This window comes from Rhinoderma darwinii, chromosome 10, assembly GCF_050947455.1.
Source record: "Rhinoderma darwinii isolate aRhiDar2 chromosome 10, aRhiDar2.hap1, whole genome shotgun sequence".
NCBI classification, from domain to species: Eukaryota; Metazoa; Chordata; class Amphibia; order Anura; family Rhinodermatidae; genus Rhinoderma; species Rhinoderma darwinii.
In genome coordinates, this window is record NC_134696.1 from 42,141,225 (window position 1) to 42,164,716 (window position 23,492).

The window sequence follows — 23,492 nt, forward strand, 5'->3', positions numbered from 1 at the left end:
AGAATTTGTTGTGCATAATATTTGTCCTTTACAGATATCCTTTTTTAATATGAAGCGGGATAAAAAGACTTAAAATGTTACAATACTTTAACTAGCTGAATGTGATTATGTAAAAGTGTAAAAACTAATTTAGAGATTGTTTTCTAAAAGAAAAAAAAGAGGAAATATAAAATGTTGTTAATTAAAATGTTTAATTAGAGAATATACCAAGCCTCCAATTTTTAAGTGCGGAAATTAAAATCGCTGTGGTATCTACATTGTAGTGACTCAGACACCAAGATTGTATTTGTAGAGAGGATGTCTGGTGCGTAAAGTATAGTTCTCCATCAAACACAATTACACATCAGTCACGTAAATAGTTCCTCCATTGTTGCTCCTCCATTCTAGCATTATAGTAAAATAGCGGGTTAGAAATCCAATTTTATTAATTAGTTAACGAAGCATGACTTTGCCACATCATAACTTATATACTTGTCATGCTGATCGCACAGGCATAGCAAGTGTGCCCGCATGATCATGAATGTAACGCCGGCGGAGGGTCCTGCTCCTGCCAGCTGTCCCCGCCACCGGATCTCGTACCTCCTCCGGTGATCTGGTCCTGCCTCTCTCCCAGGCTGCCGTTGTCTGCTACTGTCCTCTGCTCGCGGCCGCAATGTCCCTGAAAACATGATTACAGTTCAGGACAGTATTCTCAGAGGCAAAGACTCTTAGCATCATAGATAACTATGATACTAGGAGCCGGGCTCACTGAACTGCGGTCGGTCCAGGAAATACGGCCGACACACGGTCCGTATATTACGGACGTACACGGCCATATGAATGAGGCCTAAAAAGAAGGGCACATAACAAGAGCAGGGAGTAAAAAGCCCTGCAGAGAGGAAAGATCATGATGCGACAGTGACACTTGGCACCTAGGGGGGAGTTTAAGTGAATGGCAGGCCCATGGCATTGAAACTAGAAGAACTAGATATCCCTGCAGTAAGAAATGTGGCAGAAAAAAGTATTTTATTTTTTTACTTCTATTGGGGCAATGTGCAATGATATTTGTGATTATAGCCCTATATAGTCACACCATATATTTTCTTGATATCGTTTTTAGTTATATAACAGTTTGGCTATGATTTTCCTGGAATACTTTCCTCCTTTTGTTGTAGGTAGTGACTTTGCCAATAGAGGAAGTATTCACCATAGTAACTTTTTGAAACGGCTTGGTAATTAGGGTCCATGCCCATAAATTGATTGTTCTGGTAATTGAATTGAATAAGTTGACTAGTTATAATGACCCACATTTACTTTCTGAGGAACAATGGTCTGCCACTGAACTTCTGTTGCCAAGAAGTCCATTGCCAGACTACTTTTGTTGCCTCGTCGATTGGCATTTCTTGATCATCGCATGCTGGAATACAGGAATTTAGCTGTATACAAATTCTGACCTGGATTCAATATTCATACATTATGATAAACAAGCTGGAATTACTGTTATGGGTATGTTCACACGGCCTATTTTCAGCTATTTTTTAGGCTGTAAACCTCCCTAAAAACGGTTGAAAAATCGGAAGCAGAACGCCTACAAACATCTGCCCATTGATTTCAATGGGAAATTCGGCACTTTATTCCGACGGGGCATTTTTTTACGCCTATTTTCAAAAACGTTGCGTAAAAAGACGCCCCATAAAAAGAAGGGCATGTCACGTCTTGAGCTGTATTTGGAGCGGTTCTTCATTGACTCAATAGAAAAAAAGCTCCAAAAACATCCATAAAAAACGTAGTGAAAAATGCTAACCGAAAAACAGTTGAAAAATCAGAAGCAGAACGCCTACAAACATCTGCCCATTGATTTCAATAGGAAATTCGGCACTTTATTCCGACGGGGCATTTTTTTACGCCTATTTTCAAAAACGTTGCGTAAAAAGACGCCCCATAAAAAGAAGGGCATGTAACGTCTTGAGCTGTATTTGGAGCCGTTCTTCATTGACTCAATAGGAAAACAGCTCCAAAAACGTCCAGAAAAAACGTCGTGAAAAATGCTAGTTTGATTTAAAAACGGCTGAATATCAGGAGCTGTTTTCGCTTGAAAACAGCTCCGTATTTTGTTAAGCGTGTGAACATACCCTAATTCTTCAAATTCTTCTAAACTATTTTATGTTATATACGCTGCCCGGCATAATTGAAATACTGAGTTTATACTATTGATATCAAATTACACATTTTAGTTTTCTTTACAGGGCAGAACTGTAAGTAGTTTCTAGATGACAGGCTTCCAGACGATAGGTTTCCAGACGATTTGTGCTTTTAGTCTACCAAAGGTAGCATTGTAATTTTCACAATATAATTGTCCCAATGAAACAATTTAAAATATGAAATGAAATGATAAAAGCAATTGGTCATCAGAAATGTTACAAGATGTATGTGCTCAGAACACAGCAAACACAAAGCCATTAATATCTGAAGATGAGTCTGTGTCACTCTCTGTAAATATAACAGGATCAATTTCTTCAAATCCATCTTAGACAGTCATATTTTAAAATGATTAGATCTTCAAATTGTAAAAGGTCCCCAGCGGGTGGAATTTAGCTAGCATTATCAACTCAGCCAATGTCTTACACAGCTACTGACGAGAAGGCAAGACTGCAATCTCTGCCCAGGAATCATGAAGTTCTGTTATTTGCTGGATCGCTTAAGTCTGAGATTTTCGAGAACAATGAAAATGCATATTATCAAAGTGACCTTGGGAATCACTCTCAGTGTCCTTCAAATTAGGAATACAATTACATTTTACACAGACATTGCAATCCATCAGTTTAGTGAGATCAAGATTGAGAGGTATGCACAGAAATATCTTCAAGTTTTGTAGAAAACTTTAACCCCCAGTACGTACTTTATTTAGAAAGCTTGTATGCCCGGTGTTAAGTGTCAGGTCAACTAACTAAATAATTGTACTAACAGGAACAAAGATGCGTAGACATCTTGATTTTGCATTTTGCTGGTGGTTTGAATTCCCCCAAAATGAGGTGATGTGAGATGAACTGAGACCATAACTCTCCATTCTCAAAATTCTCCAGGGGAAGAATGTTGTGTGTGTCTTAGAAGCCATGGGTAGACCTCTAAGAGGGTGGGAGACCAGAAAAATATTTTTTTTACGCCAAGACTTCCTGTAACTCATCTAATATTCTAAAACTGGCAATACATTCAGCCACTTATGGTCATACAAGTGTGCATGCGTTCACAATAGGGGGAAGGCATAGAGCCAAACTCCTGTGGCAGAGGCTTATTTCCATGCAAACAAAAGGATTGGGCATGTTGGAATCCAATCGATATACATCTAATGTGTTTGCCCTCCTTGACTCCGCTCCCCTGAACTTTTTGGGAGAGTCTGCCTATATGGGCTCGTGCACATGGCAGAATTAAAACATGGATGCATAATAAAAGCGTACCTAGAAATGGAAATCAATGGGAATAAAAATGTATTTACCAATATTTTACCTCTATATACCTCATATTTTCATTGCAGTCATATAACAGAAAGCATATGGTGCCTTACACAGGCGTTATTCGGCGTCACATGGAATGCCTATGGCTTCATAATATGGAATCATAGTGACTTCATGTACTGTTATATAGGCTCTATACACACAGCTTTGCTATTTTCATGAAGTCTACAGTATGTCTTGGACTGGCCAGGCATCTCCTTCTCCCGGAAGGAAATACAGAGCAATCTGTCACCATGAACTCTCTAAAGTTTGTTTCAAATAGGTGTGTTCACGGCCATTTTTAACTCAACAAAGATTTAGCTAAATTCGTCATTTGGCACAACTCATTGTAACATCACAATACTTTATATTTAGTAGGATTGCAGATAGAAGTTGTAATAGTGCTTCAAACTAACACTTCAACGGTTCAAAGAGAATTCAAATTCAGCGCAGAGAGCTGGACAGAGGCCGTGCTCCTACTAAATAGGGAATTGGGTGGGGTTAGTTATAAAAAAAATTTGCTTTAAATGTTTTTTATCGTCCTGGATAGGTCCCCAGTTTGGGTTTTTCGTATTCATATTATACAATATATTACAATTATACCGTTAACACCAATTGTATGTGTTTAGTCTTGATGACTTGTTGCAGTAGGAAATCTTAGTGTCAGTATTAAATCAGTATTAACAGTGCTCTTCACCAGACACTTGTACTTATTTCACACTTTAAAACTTAAATTCACCTTGTAGATGTTTATGTATTAGGAAACAATTCAATCCATTATTGCTGTACTCTGAGGATTCAAACACCAAAACTGAGTATGACAAGTATGCAAATGTGAGCATAAAGTCCTGCCAATGAGATATTAGTCTAGAGGGAAAAGCACATCCACTTCATAAATCACAGATATCAAGTAAAAAAAAAAAAGAAGTTACTTTCATCCTTTTAAAAGGATGTAGCTTGCTTTGAAGCTCATCTGTGCCTAATTATTCTGTACCTGATTGGCCCATATTGCACTTGCTGCTCACAACAGTTGGTGGAAGTATCCAGCACAGGAATGTAATTAGGAATCCGTATGATATCTCAAGCAAAAAAATCTGATAATTTATCTTTAGCACATTTGTACATAATAGCATGGATAAATTAATCTTTGGTTATTTCTGCCTCAGTAATGATACACTTAATAATGGCAGTAATAATAATAATAATAATAATAATGATGATAATTATTTAAAAAAAAAGAAATAAGTACAGTTATTGACTTTTTATTAATTTAGTTTGATGACTGAGGGTACGGCAATGTATCTGTTCGTTTGGATGCTGTAATTGCTATTGCTGTCACTTTTTTATGTTGATGCACCTACACAATCAGATGCCTTTCATACTAGACAGAAATGCACTCGTCATAATTGAAATGATCATGTTGGCTACTTAAAAGGTATGTCCACCTTTATAACCATTTTTTTACTGCCCCAATTCAGTGTATAAGTGTATACAGCTCATATGCAGACTTATGTGTCTCCATGGTTACAGGCCACAAACAAACTCCATTTGTAGTCTGATCCTACATTCATGGGATGCTGCCCGCCTCCTCATCTACCTGTTGGTTAGATAGCAGAAAACATAGACAGAGCTTGTTGCATCACCCATCTCTTTTCAATCCTTTGTGGTATAGAAAGGTAGCATGAAACTTTGTCTTCACCCTCACATTTCTGTGGTTGCGGAGTTGTGAAATCTTGTGTAGCTTCACTTGGCCTATTGCAAAAGAAATAAGTTGGGGAACCCAATTGATCTCCACTATAAGCTAGCAACGTCACCTTTAAAGTAAATGTTCTGTATTGAACACCATTTTGCTTTTTTAATCTAAATAGGTCCAAACTTCTGTGCTGATAAAGTACACAATTTATCTTTATAGCAGTCTGAGCTTTTATTTTTTATATAATAATTCTGTATATACTGGATTACTCAGGTGCTGGTTATACTGTTTATGACATGTGCTAAACTCATTTTAGATTGTAGTTGGTGACTTTATTCTTGTCTATGTGTTTGTTTGTACTGTGGGACCTGTTGGTCCTCTGAGAGATCTAGTATCCTGGGATCAGTAGTTGCATTGGTTTGTTTGTCTTTCCTGTGCCTTTGGTCTGCTGCTAAGCTGATGTCTTACCCTGCTGTGGTATAGTATTTAGATGAGATAGAGTCAGTGACTGCTGTTAATTTTTGTCCACTGACTGTTCATCTGTTAAGTGCTTGCATGCTATTCACCAGCCATCCACTCCATTTATTCGTCTTCTCCACCTTCTTCTGTCTTCAGTATTCAGTATATCTCATTCATTGGTGAGTTACTTGTGCCTTTTGTTTTCTGTCAGTATTGATGCGTGCTTGACCCATGTGATAGCGATTGTCTGGTATTACGGTCTTGAGCACCACCAGCGGCGTGACACTGTTATAAAGATATATTATGAAGAAATTATTTAGCACAGAATTTTAGACCTTAAAATGAATGGTTAATTTGGACATTCAGCTATTGGCATGTTTGCTAGTAGTTCTGCATGCGTAGTAAGCCACAAGGCTATATTGGAATAATTTTATGGCTCAATTTAATATTCTTAATTGGAATAAATGATGCAAGAATACCTCTTTTTTTATAAAGTACAATGCTGTACTTTTGTTTAGAATTTGTCAATACATAAATTCTTCTCTGCAGACGGATTAAGGAGTTAACGAGAAAGGTCTTTGTGAATCACATTTGAGAAGAACATCGGTTGTGGTTTCTAAGCACGGCTGTAACTATGGACAGTTAAAGTCTTGTCAACTGTCCCTGATTTCATACCTCAGTGGTTGTTAATGGCCAGGAAATGTACTGACAATAAGTAATAGTTTTGTATTTGCTGTCAAATTATGAAATAAAATTCTGCCATCTGACAGCTTGTGACAGCACTAACTGTCTTTGGGCTCCAAGTAAAAAGGACCTATTCAAGACTATTATTTTTTTTTCTACAGAAAAGCATTTTTATTATTAATCTTTTTTTTTTGTCCTTTTACTATCAATAAAAGTGCTGCAAAGACGCCGGGTTTAGGGAACAGAAGGGTGCAAACTGTCATCTTTTCAGATTTTTTTTTCCTAACAATTGTTTTCCTCACTTTAACAAATTACATTTATGCCTCAACGTTCATCCGGATCACAAACTTCATTATGGTATCTTGCCATTTGTTTGTTCTGTGAACAGATATCAGACAATGGATATGTCATAGAAATAGATGCAGTTATTTATCAGCTGGACAAATGTATGCGTGACAGATATTTGTATTACTCTGTACAATGTAAGCAGCTTTAGAAACAACAGTTGTAAGCTTTCTTTAACTTGTAATGGGAAGAACAAAAATATGGGAATTTCAGACTAAAACAGCAACAGTTGTAAATTGACAGAAAATTGGCTCAGAGGAGATTGAACAGGAATCAGGATGATACTGTGTTTAATTGGTTACTAAGGCTTCGTTCACATTTTCTTTAGGGTCCCATTCTGACATTCCGTCTGAGTTTTCCATCAGAGCAGGACCCTAACTGAAACAAACTGAAACCATAGGTTTCCGTTTGTATCACCATTGATTGTAATGGTGACGGATCCAGTGCCAATGGTTTGCGCTTGTCTCAGTTGTGCAAGGGTTCCGTTGTTTTGACGGAATCAATACCATAGTCGACTACGCTATTGATTCTGTCAAAACAACAGAACCCTTGCACAATGGAGAGAAACGGAAACCATTGGCACCGGATCCATCACTATTGAAATCAATGGTAATGGAAAAGGAAACCTATGGTTTCCGTTTGTGTCAGTCATGGCTCCATTCTGACGGAAAGTTCCAACAGAATGTCGGAACAGAGCCCTGATGCAGATGTGAACATAGCCTAATCTGTCCATAGTGGCATTGATGATAAAGCAATATAACACTAAGTATCCCCTTTATAGCTAGTGGTATGTTGATGTTTGTACCAGGAAAGCTTTTACATTTCTACTTGCAGACAATCGGGCACAGTGTCCTTTGGGTGGTTTATCATAGGACTAAATACACCTAAATTAGCGTTAGCAAGTTTTCACCGTGTACACAAGAATCAGTTAAAGAGGCTGTCTGGTTTAGAAAAACCATTGGCAAATAACCTATTAGGGTATTCTGAGTTAAAGGGGTTGACCAGGAACAGAGCGGTTTTTCAAACTGATGACCGATCCACAGGTAGGTCGTGAGTATGTGAAAGGTTGGATTCCAACACCCGTACCCTGCACCGATCAGCTGTTCTGGAAGTTATGCAGTGGTTGGTGCTGGATTCAAAAGAGGTAACAGACTGAGAGCTACGTAATGGTAAGAGCAGAGTTCACAGCAGCATTGAATATTTCAGGAGAGGAGCGTGCAGATTCAGTGCTGCTGTGAACTCTGCTCTTACCATTACGTAGCTCAGTCTGTTACCTCTCCTCCACTCCTGTCCTCAATAACACCTTCACATGATTGGCAAGTCACCACCCCGCACAAGATCCGCACGCTCATCTCCTGAAATACTCTGTGCTGCCTTAAACTCTGTGGACAGGTCAGGATCCTGTTTCTTTTAAATGCTGCACTGTAGCGCAGCCTTATATAGTGGATAGAGCGGGTTCCCCAGCAGCATTTAAAAGAAACAGGATCCTGACCTGTCCACAGAGTTTAAGGCTGCACAGAGTATTTCAGGAGATGAGCACGGCCGGGCACGGCCGGCCACGGGCAGCCGGTCATTTTTCCGAGTCGTGCTCCCATTATAAAGTATAGGAGCACGGCCCGTAAAATAAAAAAATAGAACATGTTCTATCTTTTTAACGGCACAGGCACCTTCCCGTGAGAAAACGGGAAGGTACCCGTGGCTAACAGAAGTCTATGGGCCCGCTATTTTGGGTCGTAATTACGGTCGTGTGCATGAGGCCCCGTAATGACGGGTGGCTACATGTGTGCACCCGTCATTACGGCAGCGTTGCTAGGCGACGTCAATAAATAGTCACTGTCCAGGGTGCTGAAAGAGTTAACTGATTGGCAGTAACTGTTTCATCACCCTGGACAGTGAATTCCGATCAGAATATAGAGTAACCTGTAAAAAAAAAAAGACGTTCATACTTACCGAGAACTTTCTGCTTCCTCCAGTCCGGTCTCCTGGCCGTTGCCTTGGTGACTCGTCCCTCTCGACATCCGGCCCGACATTCCTGGATGACGTTACAGCCCATGTGACCGCTGCAGCCAATCACAGGCTGCCGCGGCCTCTGCAGCCAATCACAGGCTGCAGCGGCCTCTGCAGCCAATCACAGGCTGCTGTGTCAGAAAAGAAGGTCGGACTGGAGGAAGAAGAGGGACTCGTCACCAAGACAACGACCGGTTACGTATGAAATGCTTTTTATTTTATTTTTAATCAGCAGCCTCTTTTCTCTATCAGTAATTGATAGAGACAAGTGGCTGCTGATTTGTATAATATTTTTGACCGGGTTCGGTCAAAACGTGTTCGGCCGAACCCGGTGAAGTTCGGATTCGCTGCGAACCGAACTTTTCCCGATGTTCGGACCGAAACCGGGTTCGGTTGTCTCTCGTCTCTAGTAGGTATATTTGCAAAAGTGACAATTCGAAGCACAACCATATTGGTTGTCCCCTTTGAATTTGATTCTAGACAAATTGTCACTTTGGTACTGATAGAACTTGGTGAAAACATAATAGATTGTTGTTAGTTTTGGAGAAGCTAATGCAAAAGAGACTATCAATATGTCTGTACTTCATGTTGACATTTTAGCAAAAATGGCTGTCACAACTAATTAGAGTAATGTCAATGTCTCTGTAAGTACAACCAATGTAATGATCAAACTTTGACTACTGCTCTAACTTCTATTATACTACCCAACCCCAAGGTTAGACAATCAATGACAATTCCCTTGAAAAAACCTTGAAAAGAGATCTGATGCACAACTCAATAATGAGGAGGCTGCTGTAGCCCCTTTACTGCTGTTCCACACACAGTGGCATATACATATATACTGTTGTGGTTGGTACTTCAGCTTAATCCCCCCGCTGCTTTTTGGTGGGGTTCGCCGGTTTGACCTCCACCGATCACTCACTGATGGTCCCTCCAAAGGAAAGGCCATTCATGGAAATTCCTGGAAAACCCCTTTAAGATTTCAAAGAAAAAAAAAAAGGTATCACAACTATACCGCACTAAATTAAACAGGTTTCTCCCAATAGAGTTTGGAGCTCTGTTTTGTTATCTTCTTCTCATCACCCAGTCTTCTTGTCATTGTCATTGTACGAAGCTTCAAATTGTGTACAAAATGTTTCTAACAAATAATTATCAAATAGATAATGAAGACAATTTTTAAATAAACAATAGCGCCCCCTGAGATGCATCTCTTTAAAGAGGCTCTGTCACCAGATTTTGCAACCCCTATCTGCTATTGCAGCAGATAGGCGCTGCAATGTAGATTACAGTAACGTTTTTATTTTTAAAAAACGAGCATTTTTGGCCAAGTTATGACCATTTTTATATTTATGCAAATGAGGCTTGCAAAAGTACAACTGGGCGTGTTGAAAAGTAAAAGTACAACTGGGCGTGTATTATGTGTGTACATTGGGGTGTGTTTACTTCTTTTACTAGCTGGGCGTTCTGACGAGAAGTATCATCCACTTCTCTTCAGAACGCCCAGCTTCTGGCAGTGCAGACACAGCCGTGTTCTTGAGAGATCACGCTGTGACGTCACTCACTTCCTGCCCCAGGTCCTGCATCGTGTCGGACGAGCGAGGACACATCGGCACCAGAGGCTACAGATGATTCTGCAGCAGCATCGGCGTTTGCAGGTAAGTCGATGTAGCTACTTACCTGCAAACGCCGATGCTGCTGCAGAATCATCTGTAGCCTCTGGTGCCGATGTGTCCTTGCTCGTCTGACACGATGCAAGACCTGGAGAAGTGACGTCACAGCGTGATCTGCCAGAAGCTGGGCGTTCTGAAGAGAAGTGGATGATACTTCTCGTCAGAACGCCCAGCTAGTAAAAGAAGTAAAAACGCCCCGATGTACGCACATAATACATGCCCACTTGGACTTTTACTTTAAACACGCCCAGTTGTACTTTTGCAAGCCTCATTTGCATAAATACAAAAATGGTCATAACTTGGCCAAAAATGCTCGTTTTTTAAAAATAAAAACGTTACTGTAATCTACATAGCAGCGCCTATCTGGTGACAGAGCCTCTTTAAGACGTTTTGAACAAATAGTTGGATTTTGCTTTTTATAGTAAGTGACTTTCATAATCCATTTTCTTGATGGTGTTGGAAAATTATGATATTTATACATTCTACAAATTAAACTTTTATTATTTATCCTACGCAGATTAGAGAAATTTCGATTAAATCCTGTCTTCACGATTTGTAAAATTATAACTGTAGAATACGTTTTAAATACAGAAAAGAAAATATACTGTGGGATATTTAGAAAGTTAACAAAGCAGTCAGTAATCTCACATTACATTGTAAGTTCACGTTTACAATAACGCCCAGACCGTGTGTGACATCCGCGTTTTCAACCATCTCATTGATTTCAGAATAGAATTGTGATATGGTTTGGGATTTAATATTTAATCCATATACTTAGGCAGACTTCACCGGTTCCCTTCCATCTAAAACAATCACCGAGATTTACAACATTATTACAAGCAATTGAGTTCTGCGAAAAGCTGGCTGCACAATCGACTTTAACAGAAATCATGGAAAAAAAAATGATTGCTTGATCCTTATATATACCCTTAATACAAAGAACATATCTATCAGTAATATTATTATTTATTGTATAGCGTGATGCAAATAATAATCACAAAAATATTCAGTAGCAGTTGTGTTGCAATTAATCTATTAAGATAAATGAATTCCACATGACTAATATATTTCACTTGTGATTCTTTATGATGAGCTCTACACTATATGCCCAATAAAATATTATTTATGAGACTAGAGCAAAATAATACATTACAGTTTACTACAGATTATTTTTGGAAATGCAACCAATGTTCTTCATCTTGTAGACTAATATATTTAAAGTGCTGCTACTAGTTCATCTTTTCTGTCTACATGCACAATAGAGAATCTTTTTTTTAAGATTATTGGCACAACAATATGAGAACAATGTCAGAAGAAGGCAGATGAAGTACGGTACAAACTATCTTCCAAATTCTACTGTCCATATGTAGTTAGATTGATTTGGATCTGTACTAAGTGGAACTCTTCCTGTGGTTTTCTGTACGGTAGGTTGGACTTTGCCAATCTCCTTCTGATGTAGATAGGAAGTTATTATGATAGTTCTTCGTTTACTATGGTCATTATTTTGTAACCACAAAGAAACTGTTTGCGAAACACATCTGGATCTAAGCTTCAGTATTGGCTAGAGTTTAGGTTTTGATTTGCGTAGCCTTGTTGTGTGTATATACTTCTTTGGGGCATTTAAAATAAAAAGTGTATATAAAATTGGGGCATTTTTATAATTATTATATTGGTATATGTTTATTCTTGTTGTTCACATGATTATATATATATTTTTTTTCCATGTTAATTGGCCATGTCATATTTTGTTTACAGCCACCATCTGTTGCTCTTTTATAGGCAGGGGTGATTTTTATTGATTTTATTGGGAGCTGTAATAACCCTTTGAATTGGTGTAGTAATACAGATTTATAATACTTGTCATTATTATTGTGTTTGGACCATTTTGATTGAGAAGTTTATAGGTTTGATTTTTATTGTCATACCCTTTGGCTAATCTTACTTATTGTGGAAAACCAGTGTTTGTAGGAGTTTTATTTTTTTATGCTATGCTCTTCCCAACCATGGCTACAGAATACCAAAATAAACCAACAGCAAAAAGCACTTGAAATTTGCATATGGAATTTTATTGTAAAATGTCTTGAAGCCTATAAAGGTGACAGTTGTCCAGAAGTTTCTTAGGGGACTTAATATGTTAAAAATGTAATAAATTAATTTTATATATATCCAGTGCCATTGTTCAAAGAAAAACATAATAAACACATTATGAGTTCGCCAAACAGCATATGACAGACTCCCCAAACACATGGAAGAAGATTCTCTGGTCAGGTGAGACTAAAATTAAACTTTCTGGGCATCATGGAAAAGCTATGTGTGGTGCAAACCCAACACTACCCATCACCCCAAGAGCACCATTCCCACAGTGAAGCATGGTGGAGGCAGCATTATGTTGTAGGGATATTTTTCATGGATCTCAGGATGAATGGCAGCAAATACAGGGCAATTCTTGGGGGAAACCTTTTTCAGTCTGTTAAGAGATTTGAGACAGGGAAGGAGGTTTACTTTACAGCAGGACAAGAATCCTAAACATACGTTTACAGAAGTGGTTTGAGAGAAACATTTAAATGCCTTCGAATTACCTAGTCAAAGCCCAGACCTCAATCCAATGAGAAGCTGCGGCATGATTTGAAGACTCCTGTACACCAACACAACCATCTAACTTGAAGGAGTTGGATCAGTTTTGCCTGGAAGAATGGGCAGAAATCACAGGGTCTAGATGTTCCAAGCTAAGAGAAACCTACCCCCAGAGACTTTCATCTGTAATTGCGGGAAAAGGTGACTCCACAGAGAATTAACTTTAAGGAGGTGAATACTCTATTTTTTTGTCTCAATTATTGTTTGTTCACAGCAAAAAATACAGGCAAAACACCAAGAGGAGGTGAATAAATTCACACGGCACAGTATATATATATATATATATATATATATATGGATAGATAGATAGATAGATAGATAGATAGATAGATAGATAGATAGATAGATAGATTGGGGGTCTATGCCGGGAGTATTCCCTGATGTAAACTCTGAAGTGCCCAAAAACTTCCATACACCAAGTGTATGCCAGAAAGAGTATTTTTGGAATACGCTGGGCCGGTATGCATTGTCATAATATTTTTTATGCATAGAAAAGCATTGTCTACGAGTGGGGCTCATTAAAGAAAATGTATACCACGCGGTATGCATTTTTTTTTACAATGGAAGTCAATTACCTGACGTATGCCATTGTATGTCATACAGTGGCATACGTTGGGGAACACTCCGGGCGTATACCTCCAATGTGCCTGAAAAAACAGATGTGAACTGAGCTTAAAACGTAACTAAACGTTCGATCAACTTTTTATTTTCTAGCAGCATGTGTAATATAAATATATTTTGTAATATACTTTATTAATGAATTTGGGCTACTTTTTGTGTTATATGTGTTTTAAATGGCCACTCTGACACTTTTTTAGTACATTTTATTTCTTGTATTTCTCCTGTTGCTAGCAGAAATCCGTACACCGTTTGAATGTATCGGTGTACGGATTCTGCTGCCTATGAGTACGGGTGGACAGCCCCATCCCGACGTCAGATGTGCACGCCCCCATCATGACATCAGGAAGGTCTCTCTGCCTCTACTGACAGCTGTGCTTCTGTCCGGTCTATGGTATGTGTGAGTGGCGCTTCTGCTACGGAAGCGCCTCTCGCACACTATAGTCCGGACAGTAGCAGAGCTGTCATTCTCCTCCCTGCGCTCTGCTACTGCCTGTTATAGCACAGTGGACAGGGGAAAGAGGGGACAGGGAGGGGGGGGCCAGACTTGCGCTCAGTGGCGTAGCTATAAGGGTTGCAGCGGTCGAACTTGTGAGCGGGCCCCTAAGCCACACGCTGACTGGGCTGTACTAAGGAGGAGCCAGGATAATCACACTGCCGCACTCCGCGCTGTGTCAGGCTGCAGTGATAGACTTGCATAAGACTGTTCTCTTACTTCCCCGTCATTAGGATGAATTTTCTGCGCACACTGGTCTCTGTGTCTGGGTGATTCTCCCCCTTCCCTCCGGCAAAGAGTCTCAGGACACTGTAATCTGAGCTGCTAATTAGCATCAGATAAGACTAGGACTGCTCCATCCGTCCATCCCCCCCCACAATCACCCTGCCGTCCTGTCTTATCTTCCCTGCACTTGCCAGGGAAAGTGAAAAAAAACCTCTTGATTCCTTTCTTCTGGAGTGTGCAGAGATATTTCCATCTCTATATATAATGTGTTGTGCTGTGCATAGCTCAGTGCACAATCACAGTATTGTAGTTATCACCTCAGAGTTCACTGCCCATGAAAGATACAGACAAATCGTAACATCACACACATTAAGATGCGCCCCTAGCAACCGTAAAAATAGATGTGGACAGTTTCACAAGAAAAAGAGCTGCACAAAAGGTACATTGAAGTGAAAAAAATTGCTAGGAGTAATGTATTCACATAGAGGGACATAATAGCAGTTTAAATTTATATTTTTTGCGAAAGTTTAGCTACGCTTTAAAGTAATAAAGTTAAAAAAACACATATACACACTGCCCATACCAACCCAAACATAGCCATAGCTATGATTTTAGTGTGAATTTATAGATGTAAAAAAATAACAAAATTTACTGATTTAGTTTAATCTATCCCTAAAAAAAATAAAAATTAAATCCTACTAAAAAAAATAGCCCTATATGCCAAGATAAACAACTAAAAAAGTTAGGGCCCCTTAAACCAGGAGTGCACAACCTGAAACCCCCAGGACCACATCAGGCCACTAGCAATCTCTGGCACCCCCATATTTCGGGACTCCTCCCTTGTTGGCACTCTAGATGGGAAGAGAAGCGGTGTAGAGGTGGCTCTCCATTGTAGTATGACAATGTGCACCCCTGTGTTAAAACATCACATGGATAGAAATGCTAAAAAGTGTAAGATAATTTAGGACCAAAATACTCTAGTCATTAAGAGGTTAAGGGTAATAAATGCGTTAATGGGTAATCCCTCTGTACCACAGACTAGTCCAAGCAACATCCAATAGCAATTTATTGGGTCTACATCTTTGATCTAGTAATAAATTAGAAAAAAAAATACTCATAATTATTACCATAATAAAATTAATTCATTTTCTAAATGCACACCCTAATAAAATGTGTTGCACGCACGTACAATTATGTATGCATTTTGGTAGTTTGACTATACAGAACATCATCGAGATTAAGCAGTTTACAAGTTCTATAACTAATTTCTGACTGTCTCAATGTTTTAATTTAATACAGCTGGAATGGAAGACAGCATTGTACTCTTGTGAGATTGATTGGCAAAGTTAATGACGACTTGAGGCTGATTCGCTTTATCTTTCAATTACGTAATCAATTGTGCTTTCCGGAATAGACATTGCAAAATGAATACCACAAAACAACAATATATAAATTCCTAAAACCATGCGAGGGTATCTACAATGGTATATCCACACAGCGTAAAAATTTTAGAATTTCTGTATGGATTTTCAGTGCACAAAATTTCAGCAGTGTTTTCACTAGAAAAATTGACATGTTGCAGATTGAGAATCCAAACCGCAGGTCAGTCTCCGCATGTTTGGTCTGCTGATTGCTTCCGCAGTGTGTGGTTGAGATTTGTTGACTTTGCTGCTACTGCTGCTACTCATTTCGCAGTGTTTAAGCTACGTGTGGATGGACCCTCAAAAATAGGGACATTAGTTCCCCTACGGCCCCGTTCATATATACGTTATTGCCCTATATTTATGATGTACGTCGGGAAAGCTCCCGACAAACACAATAAATGTGCTCATAGGGCTCCATTATCTTGACGGGGACCAAAATAGTTTACGTCAGGAGTTTCAAAGAGCTGGAGTCCCCGAGCAGAGCATCAGCTAGCGCTCTGCCCGGGGACTACAGCACAGCTCCTACCGTTACTGTCCATATATATACTGTGACTTCAGAAGTTTTCCCAGAGCTGGTCCCCGGGCGACGTATCGCACTGTATGACAGTGGGATACGTGTGGACCATTCGTTCTGAGATATAAGGGGGGGTCTTCCCAATGCATACCTCTGACGGAAGGTCTAAAAGTGATGTGAATGAGGTCTGATTTACAGTACTATTGCATATATGACTGAATACATGTAAATCAAAGATCCAATTGCTACAAGAGTCATTTATTTATTTGACAAATCTTATGACAGTATGTATTACATTTTCTTTATACTATCTTTTTGAATGAATATATTTTTTTAATATTTAGGTCACATTGTGGTTCACCCAATGTTCTCTGGTGTAAATAAATCCAATTTGATGTGTGCTGCAATAAAGAAAACAAACATGAACAAATTCATGAATTATTCAGACTACTTTCATGGTACAATATATTTATAGGTCCTATACAGATTAAGGTGACCAGAACATTGTATTAATGCTGAGCCCTCATGAAAAATGCATGTTGCAGGGTTGTAATAATTTGGAATGAAAGTTTTATAAGTGCCCTCACCTTAAAAGTATTCTCTCTATACACAAGCTATACAATATACAGTGATGTTATAACAAAATTTATAGAGAATTATGAACCTAAATTCATTGACCTTCAGAATTACAGTGGACGTCCAAACACATTTTGTTTTTCTAATCTAAATAGCTACAAAATACTGTGATGATTAATTTCTTATAGCAGTTGGAGCTCTATGTAATTTTTAGGTCCAACATTCTGTGCTGATGTATTTTTTAATAGATTTTTACAGTGGTCCGAACTCGTTTTTCTGATACAGAACTCCAATTTCCCTGCAAAGTTATAGAGTTAATGGGGTATTCCTATCTTAGACATTATCCTCCATCCTTGGCCATGGGGATAAAAAAAATACAGCAGAAATAACAAGGGATGTGGTTTATGACCCCGTGAAAATGGCATTAAACTGCATATAAAGTCAAATAGTACAGATGTAGCCAAGTTTATATTGACTCTGATAGTTTTCTGCAGCGTGATATCCCACAACAAAAGCTATTAAGAAGCCGTTGAAAAAGTCAAGTTAAAGTTTCCTGACCCTGTGTATTTAATGAGTTAAAAGTCAAGATAAAGATGGCTACATCTGTAAGTTTACTAAAATACTGTTTAGAATGCCCTCCTATTAGTTTTCTTAAAGTGGTCAACCTCTTTAACTAAATCAATAACAACTAGAGCAATCACTGATTGATTTGGTATTTTAACAAAATTGGGTTCTCAGTAATCACCAGTGTTGGAAACCAAGCCTCTTAATCACTGGATATGGACTGGAAACCACTTTAGCAACAGAAAATATTACTAAATCATTTTGTCTCTATGGGAGGTCACAGATTCTGGATCAATCAATAAATAGGTAGGTAATCAGGGACAGGTCACTTATCTACTGGTCTTTTGGTCCTTACAACAGTTGTGTCCTTCCACATAAAAAAAAAGTCGGTGTCTCAGAGCTTACCAAAACAGCCATGATTCTTTACAGCTCCAATTCTCACGGTATAAAATAGCAGGCATAATTGATCAAGAAAAGTTATTGTAATTGCTGTTTCTTTAAAATATTAGTCATCTATACCACATAGATACGTGGCGATAATATCAGCTATACACGAGTTTCTTATGTAATTTTATGTTATGCTTCTCCATGTACAGACAACTAGATTGTGTCGCATTGATATGTAATGTTTATGATTTATACAAAAAAAATATTGATTACAAAAAACGAGGGTCAGACACTTAGGAAAAACAGGTGAACCCATGTACAGTAATACATTGCTCAGTATTCATGTTCGTGTTTTAGCTGATATATTGGATCCAAAGGAGAAAACACGTTTAGTTAACATTATCAACTCTACAGCTTTACAACTTGTATTAAATTAAGTGAATATCATCAGCAGATAGATGAAACACAAAAATAATTAGGTTGAAGAGTTGTATGTTATAAGGGGGGGGGGGGGATACTAAAAAAGTATAAAGTTTTTGATGTTGCCAAATCAGAATATTCTAATGGCCATTATCAACCAGTTTTCATGCATTTGACATTTCCTCTATTATATTTTATCATTACCTAAGAACAAACAAAGAACAATATTTAGAATGATAGTTATATAAATCGTCCAAAAATTTTTTTCTCCATTTTCCTCATTGTATTATATCAATTTAAGTGTCCCTGCTATCATGGTCATTCCAGCAACTGTTGGTATTTAGGAACCTTTTAGCATTCTTACAAATGTATTATATAGTTAAGGCTATATCATACTATATAACATTTCTATTGGCAATCTACCACTGGAGTGAGAGAGCCCAATGGGGGTGCGGATCACGGTCTTTAAGTAGGTTAAGAGTCTAGAGGCTGAAGTGAAGGATATTATGAACAAGAATAGTCAAATAACAAGACGAGTTTGGTACAAAATAAGCACCAATAGTTTAAAGAGTAAGGAAAAATCGTAGTCAAAATCAATCCCGGTTTGGTACACAAATACGCTGCGATGGTTTGGGGGATTAGGCAGCACACAGCTAGACTAGAAGCAAACTACAATAATCTGAAACAGGAAGCTTGGTGATAATCAGACTTGGGTAAAACTTGACATTGGCGCTGGTAACGGAGCTGTCCAGCATTTCAGGTAGTTGAGATATATTCTCTGTTGTAACTCAGGCGTTCTTGCTACATCCACAGGTGAAGATTGGGGTCTGGAAATTTGTACCTTCAGATCTAGTTACATAGTTAATATCAAGTTTAGCCTATTAGCCGAGGATTGAGTGTACCAGACATGGTCCCCTATGTAAGGATAACTTCCTGGCCCCAAATATGGCCATTAATATAAAGCCCTGAATCAATAACTATTATACTTATAGTAAGAAGTCACAAACAGGTAAATTTAATCCTATATGTGAGACAATATCAAATGCTTTATTAAAAATTATCTATATATACAATATATACACCCATACTAAGATCCAGCTTATCTCCTAATAAAAACTAGAAATCAAATTTACTTACCAGCATTAGTTTTTCATAATCCCATGTTGATACTTTGGATAAGATTATTTTCATTGAGATAGCTCTGAATATTATGCCTTCAAACACTTTAAACATATTACCCACGGTGAGCGTTAATCGTAAGGGAGTTTCCCCAAATCCATAAATTATTACCTATCCAGAGGATAGATGCTTTCTAATCAATGGGGGCCCAACTGCTGGGACCTCCACTGATCGTGAGAACGGTGGTCCTAAGCCCCTAGCTCCTCCTCACTGCAAGTGTGGGAAGTGCAGTGAGGAGGAACTTAAATGGAGCATTCAAGCATGCGCCCGCCGCTCTATTCACTGCCCATGAGAATGACAGAAACAGCCGAGCGGTGTACTCGACTGTTTCCTTCATTTCTATAGATATTGCAGTCTGCATGCTTGTCATGCCGCTCCATTCAATCTCCTCCTCACTGAGGTCAAGCCGTGAAGAGGATCTGGGGTTCGGGACCCCGGTTCTCACAATCGGTGGGGTTCCCAGCGATCATAAAATAATAATCTAATGTGTATGGTCACCTTTAGTCACTGAGACTTAAATGTCTGTCCTGACTCAATATACCCTTCTCAAAAACTCCAGCGATAATCTGATCATTGATTTACTCTCTTGAAGCTCTATCACCTGGTCACATTGTCTTAATTTAATTACGCCTTTCATCCTTCTTATTGTGCAGTTTAGTTTTTGTTTTGCATCTATCCCTATGGCTGCAAAGCTCAGGCATACATATATTTGGCACATTTAGACTTTTTGGTTATTTTCTGCAAACCTATAGTCTATAATATTTTTTGGCAAAAATAAAAAAGTTATGGCTTTTAGAATATGGCAACCCAAAAAATAAACAAGTTTTTTTTTTAAAAAAAGTGATTTTATTGTGGTAACGCTGTAAAATAGAAAAAAAAAACGATATACAATTGGTATCGCCGTAAACGCATAAATCCGAAGAATAAAGTCATTATTTCATTTATAGCGCTTGTGGGAATGCCATAAAAAAAAGAATAAAATACAATACCAGAATTGCTGTTTTTTGGTCAACTTGCTACGCAATTTTTTTTATAAAAAGTTATCAAAAAGTCACATGTACCACAAAATCAATACACTACAGATTGTCCCACAAACTATCAGCCCTCACTCAGAAAAAAAAAAAATAGTTCCGCCTCTCAGAATATGGCGACACAAAATGTGCAGAGTGTATTCCGAAAGGGGGATAAGATTGGGCACCATTTATCAGTGCGACACTGGCCACACATCTGTGAATTATTATTTATTTACACAATTTTTATACACTCTTATTATACCCTGATGTACTCTACACAGATTACATATGCCCCAACATTATAAACTGAAATACCAGTAAAATCCCAAATAGAACAAATACCAAGCAAAATCTGAACTCCAAAAGCCAAATGGTGCTCCCTCCCTTCTGAACCCTACAGTGTGCCCAATCATCAGTTTATGTCCACATATATGTCATTACCGTACAAGGGAGAACCCGCTTAACAGTTTATGAGGTGTTTGTCTTCAGTGGCACAAACTGGGCACAACATATTATGCACTAAAATGGCATATCAGTGGAAAATTATTTCCTTCTTGATAAATTCCTTGAGGAATGTAGTTTCCAAAATGGGGTCACTTCTTGGGGGTTTCTTTTACTATTTGACCTCAGAGCCCTGCAATTGTCGGCCAATGATGCATAAATCGCCAAATTGACCTCAAATGCGCATGGTGCTTTTTCACCCCCGAGCCCTGTCGTATGTCCAGGAAAAGTATTATGGCAACATGTAGGGTGTATCTAAAGCTAGGAAACATGGTATAATAATTAGACAGTTGTCTTTTCATAGGGGCACAAGCTGGGCACCACATATTAGGCACTGAAATTACAAATCTGTGAAAAAAATAGAATTTTCGCTTTGCACCATTCGTTGTGCATTTATTTCTAATAAAAAACACCTGTGGTGTCAAAATGCTCACTACACCCCTTAAAAAATGCCTTGAGGGGTGTAGTTGCCAAAATGGTGTCACTTCTGGGGGGTTTGTTTCACAATTTAACCTCGGAGCCCTGCAATCGTGGGCCAATGCTGTAAAAATCACCAAAATGAAATTTCCCCTCCACTTTGCTGTAATTCCTGTGAAACACCTAAGGTGTTAAGAAACGTTCTAAATGATTTTTAGAATACTTTGAGGGGGTGCAGTTTTTAAAATGGGGTGACTTATGGGGTGTTTCTAATATATAAGGTCCCCAAAGCCACTTGAGATCTGAAGTGGTCCCCAAAAAAATAGGTTTTGGAATCTATCTTGAAAATGTGAGAAATTGCTGCTAAAGTTATAAGACTCCTAACATCCTAGAAAAATAAAAGGACGGTCAAAAATCAATGCCAACATAAAGTAAACATATGGGAAATGTTAAGTAGTAACTATTTTGTGTCGTATTACCATCATTCTTACAAACAGATACATTTACATTTTAAAAAATGCCAATTTTTGCCAATTTTTTAAAAATTGTGTTTTTTTTACAAATAAATACTGAATTTACCGACCAATTTTTTCCACTTACATAAAGTACAACGTGTCACGAGAAAACAATCTCAGAATTGCTTGGATAATTAAAACTATTGCAAAGTTTTTACCACATAAAGTGACACATGTCAGATTTAAAAAAAAATGGCTGAGTCTCCAAGGGGTTAATATTATTATTATTATTACTATTATTATTACTATAACTTTTTACTCCCACCTTTATAATAACATAACCATTTAGTCATACTTTTTTTTACATTTAAGAATAATCTATTTACTTACAAGTAACAAAGCATTATTTTGCTATTCTGGAGCGAACTACTTAGGTGTTTGTTATACAGAATGTAGGGAATCATCCAGATGTTCTTACATCAGAACACAGGAAATAAACTGTATTTTAAATATAGCGAATAAATCAAATGTTCAGCATGCAGAGCCTGTTTAATCAACTACATGCTTAATACAGTAAATCAGAGGATTAGACAGGTGTGTCGTGCATGAAGCCCATGCAGTGTGCCAATGTAGTTTTACTGAGCACACAAAGTATTGCAGAAACTAGCATACATTTATTTCTGTTACATAGTGTCATGCTTGTAAATTGCTGCAAAAATTTGAAATTTTATTTCCATTGATCAATGTAAAGAACATCGGGACCTGTACGTGCCAAAGATTGGATATTCTTCCTGTACACTCTAGGAAAAGAGATTTAACCTAGTTGCCTAGATCTTAAAGGGGTTTTCCCATAAACCTAAATAACCTTAATAAATTCATATTAAATGGCAATAACTTTCTAAAATACTTAATTTAAAAATATTGTGCATTAGCGGAATAATTCAAATGGTTCTATCCAGGAAGTGTCCCATCAATCAAATTTTCATCCTGCTGCTGTCTGTTTCTTGGCCAAGTCTGTGCAGTTTGCCTCTGTGGTTTGCAGCACTTTCTTTAACTTGGCACATGCTCAGAACGCAGTTTTAATTCGTAATTACGAGATGCACTCTTCTTCTTAGGCTGGATTCATGCGAGCACATTACGTCTGTAAAGTACGGAACATATTTCGGCCGCAAGACCCGGACCGAACACACTGCAGGGAGCCGGGCTCCTAGCATCATAGTTAACTACTATGCTAGGAGTCCCTGCCTCGCTGCGGGACAACTGTCCCGTACTGTAAAAATGTTTTCAGTACGGGACAGTAGTTCCATGGAGAGGCAGGGACTCCTAGCGTCGTACATAACTATGATGCTAGGAGCCCGGCTCCCTGCAGTGTGTTCGGTACAGGACTTGCGGCCGAAATACGTTCCGTCCTTTACGGACCGAACATGCTCATGTGAATCCAGCCTTACTGAACATATGTCCATAGACTTCTATGTGCTCTATTGACTTCAATGAAGCCCATAGAAAGGGATACTCACAGCCCGTCTCCATATTCAATACAAGTACCAGAAAGTAAAGGAAAGCCATGGTGGTACTGAAGGGGGTGCAAAAGCAAGAACTTTAACAAATGGGCCAATTTGTATTTGAATTTATAGTAGATGTGGTCCCAGCATTAAGTAAATAATTTATGTTAGTGGGAAAACCCCTAAAAAATAAAAGTTACATTTGGGCTCCCCACCTAACACCAATGACTTCATACGCA

At 38.3% G+C, this 23,492-nt stretch overlaps 1 long non-coding RNA gene across 2 annotated transcripts in view; it reads right to left on the reverse strand.

Moving 5' to 3' along the window:
- LOC142661410 (uncharacterized) overlaps positions 1 to 23,492 on the reverse strand; it is a 65,984-nt gene that overhangs the window by 589 nt on the left and 41,903 nt on the right. Inside the window, exon 3 of one of the 2 annotated variants that reach the window (XR_012850728.1) lies at positions 16,575 to 16,640. The exons of the other annotated variant lie outside the window; for it this stretch is intronic. This is a non-coding gene — a long non-coding RNA (uncharacterized LOC142661410). Of the gene's footprint in view, positions 1 to 16,574; positions 16,641 to 23,492 lie in introns of those variants that run through there. 2 annotated transcript variants of the gene reach the window in all.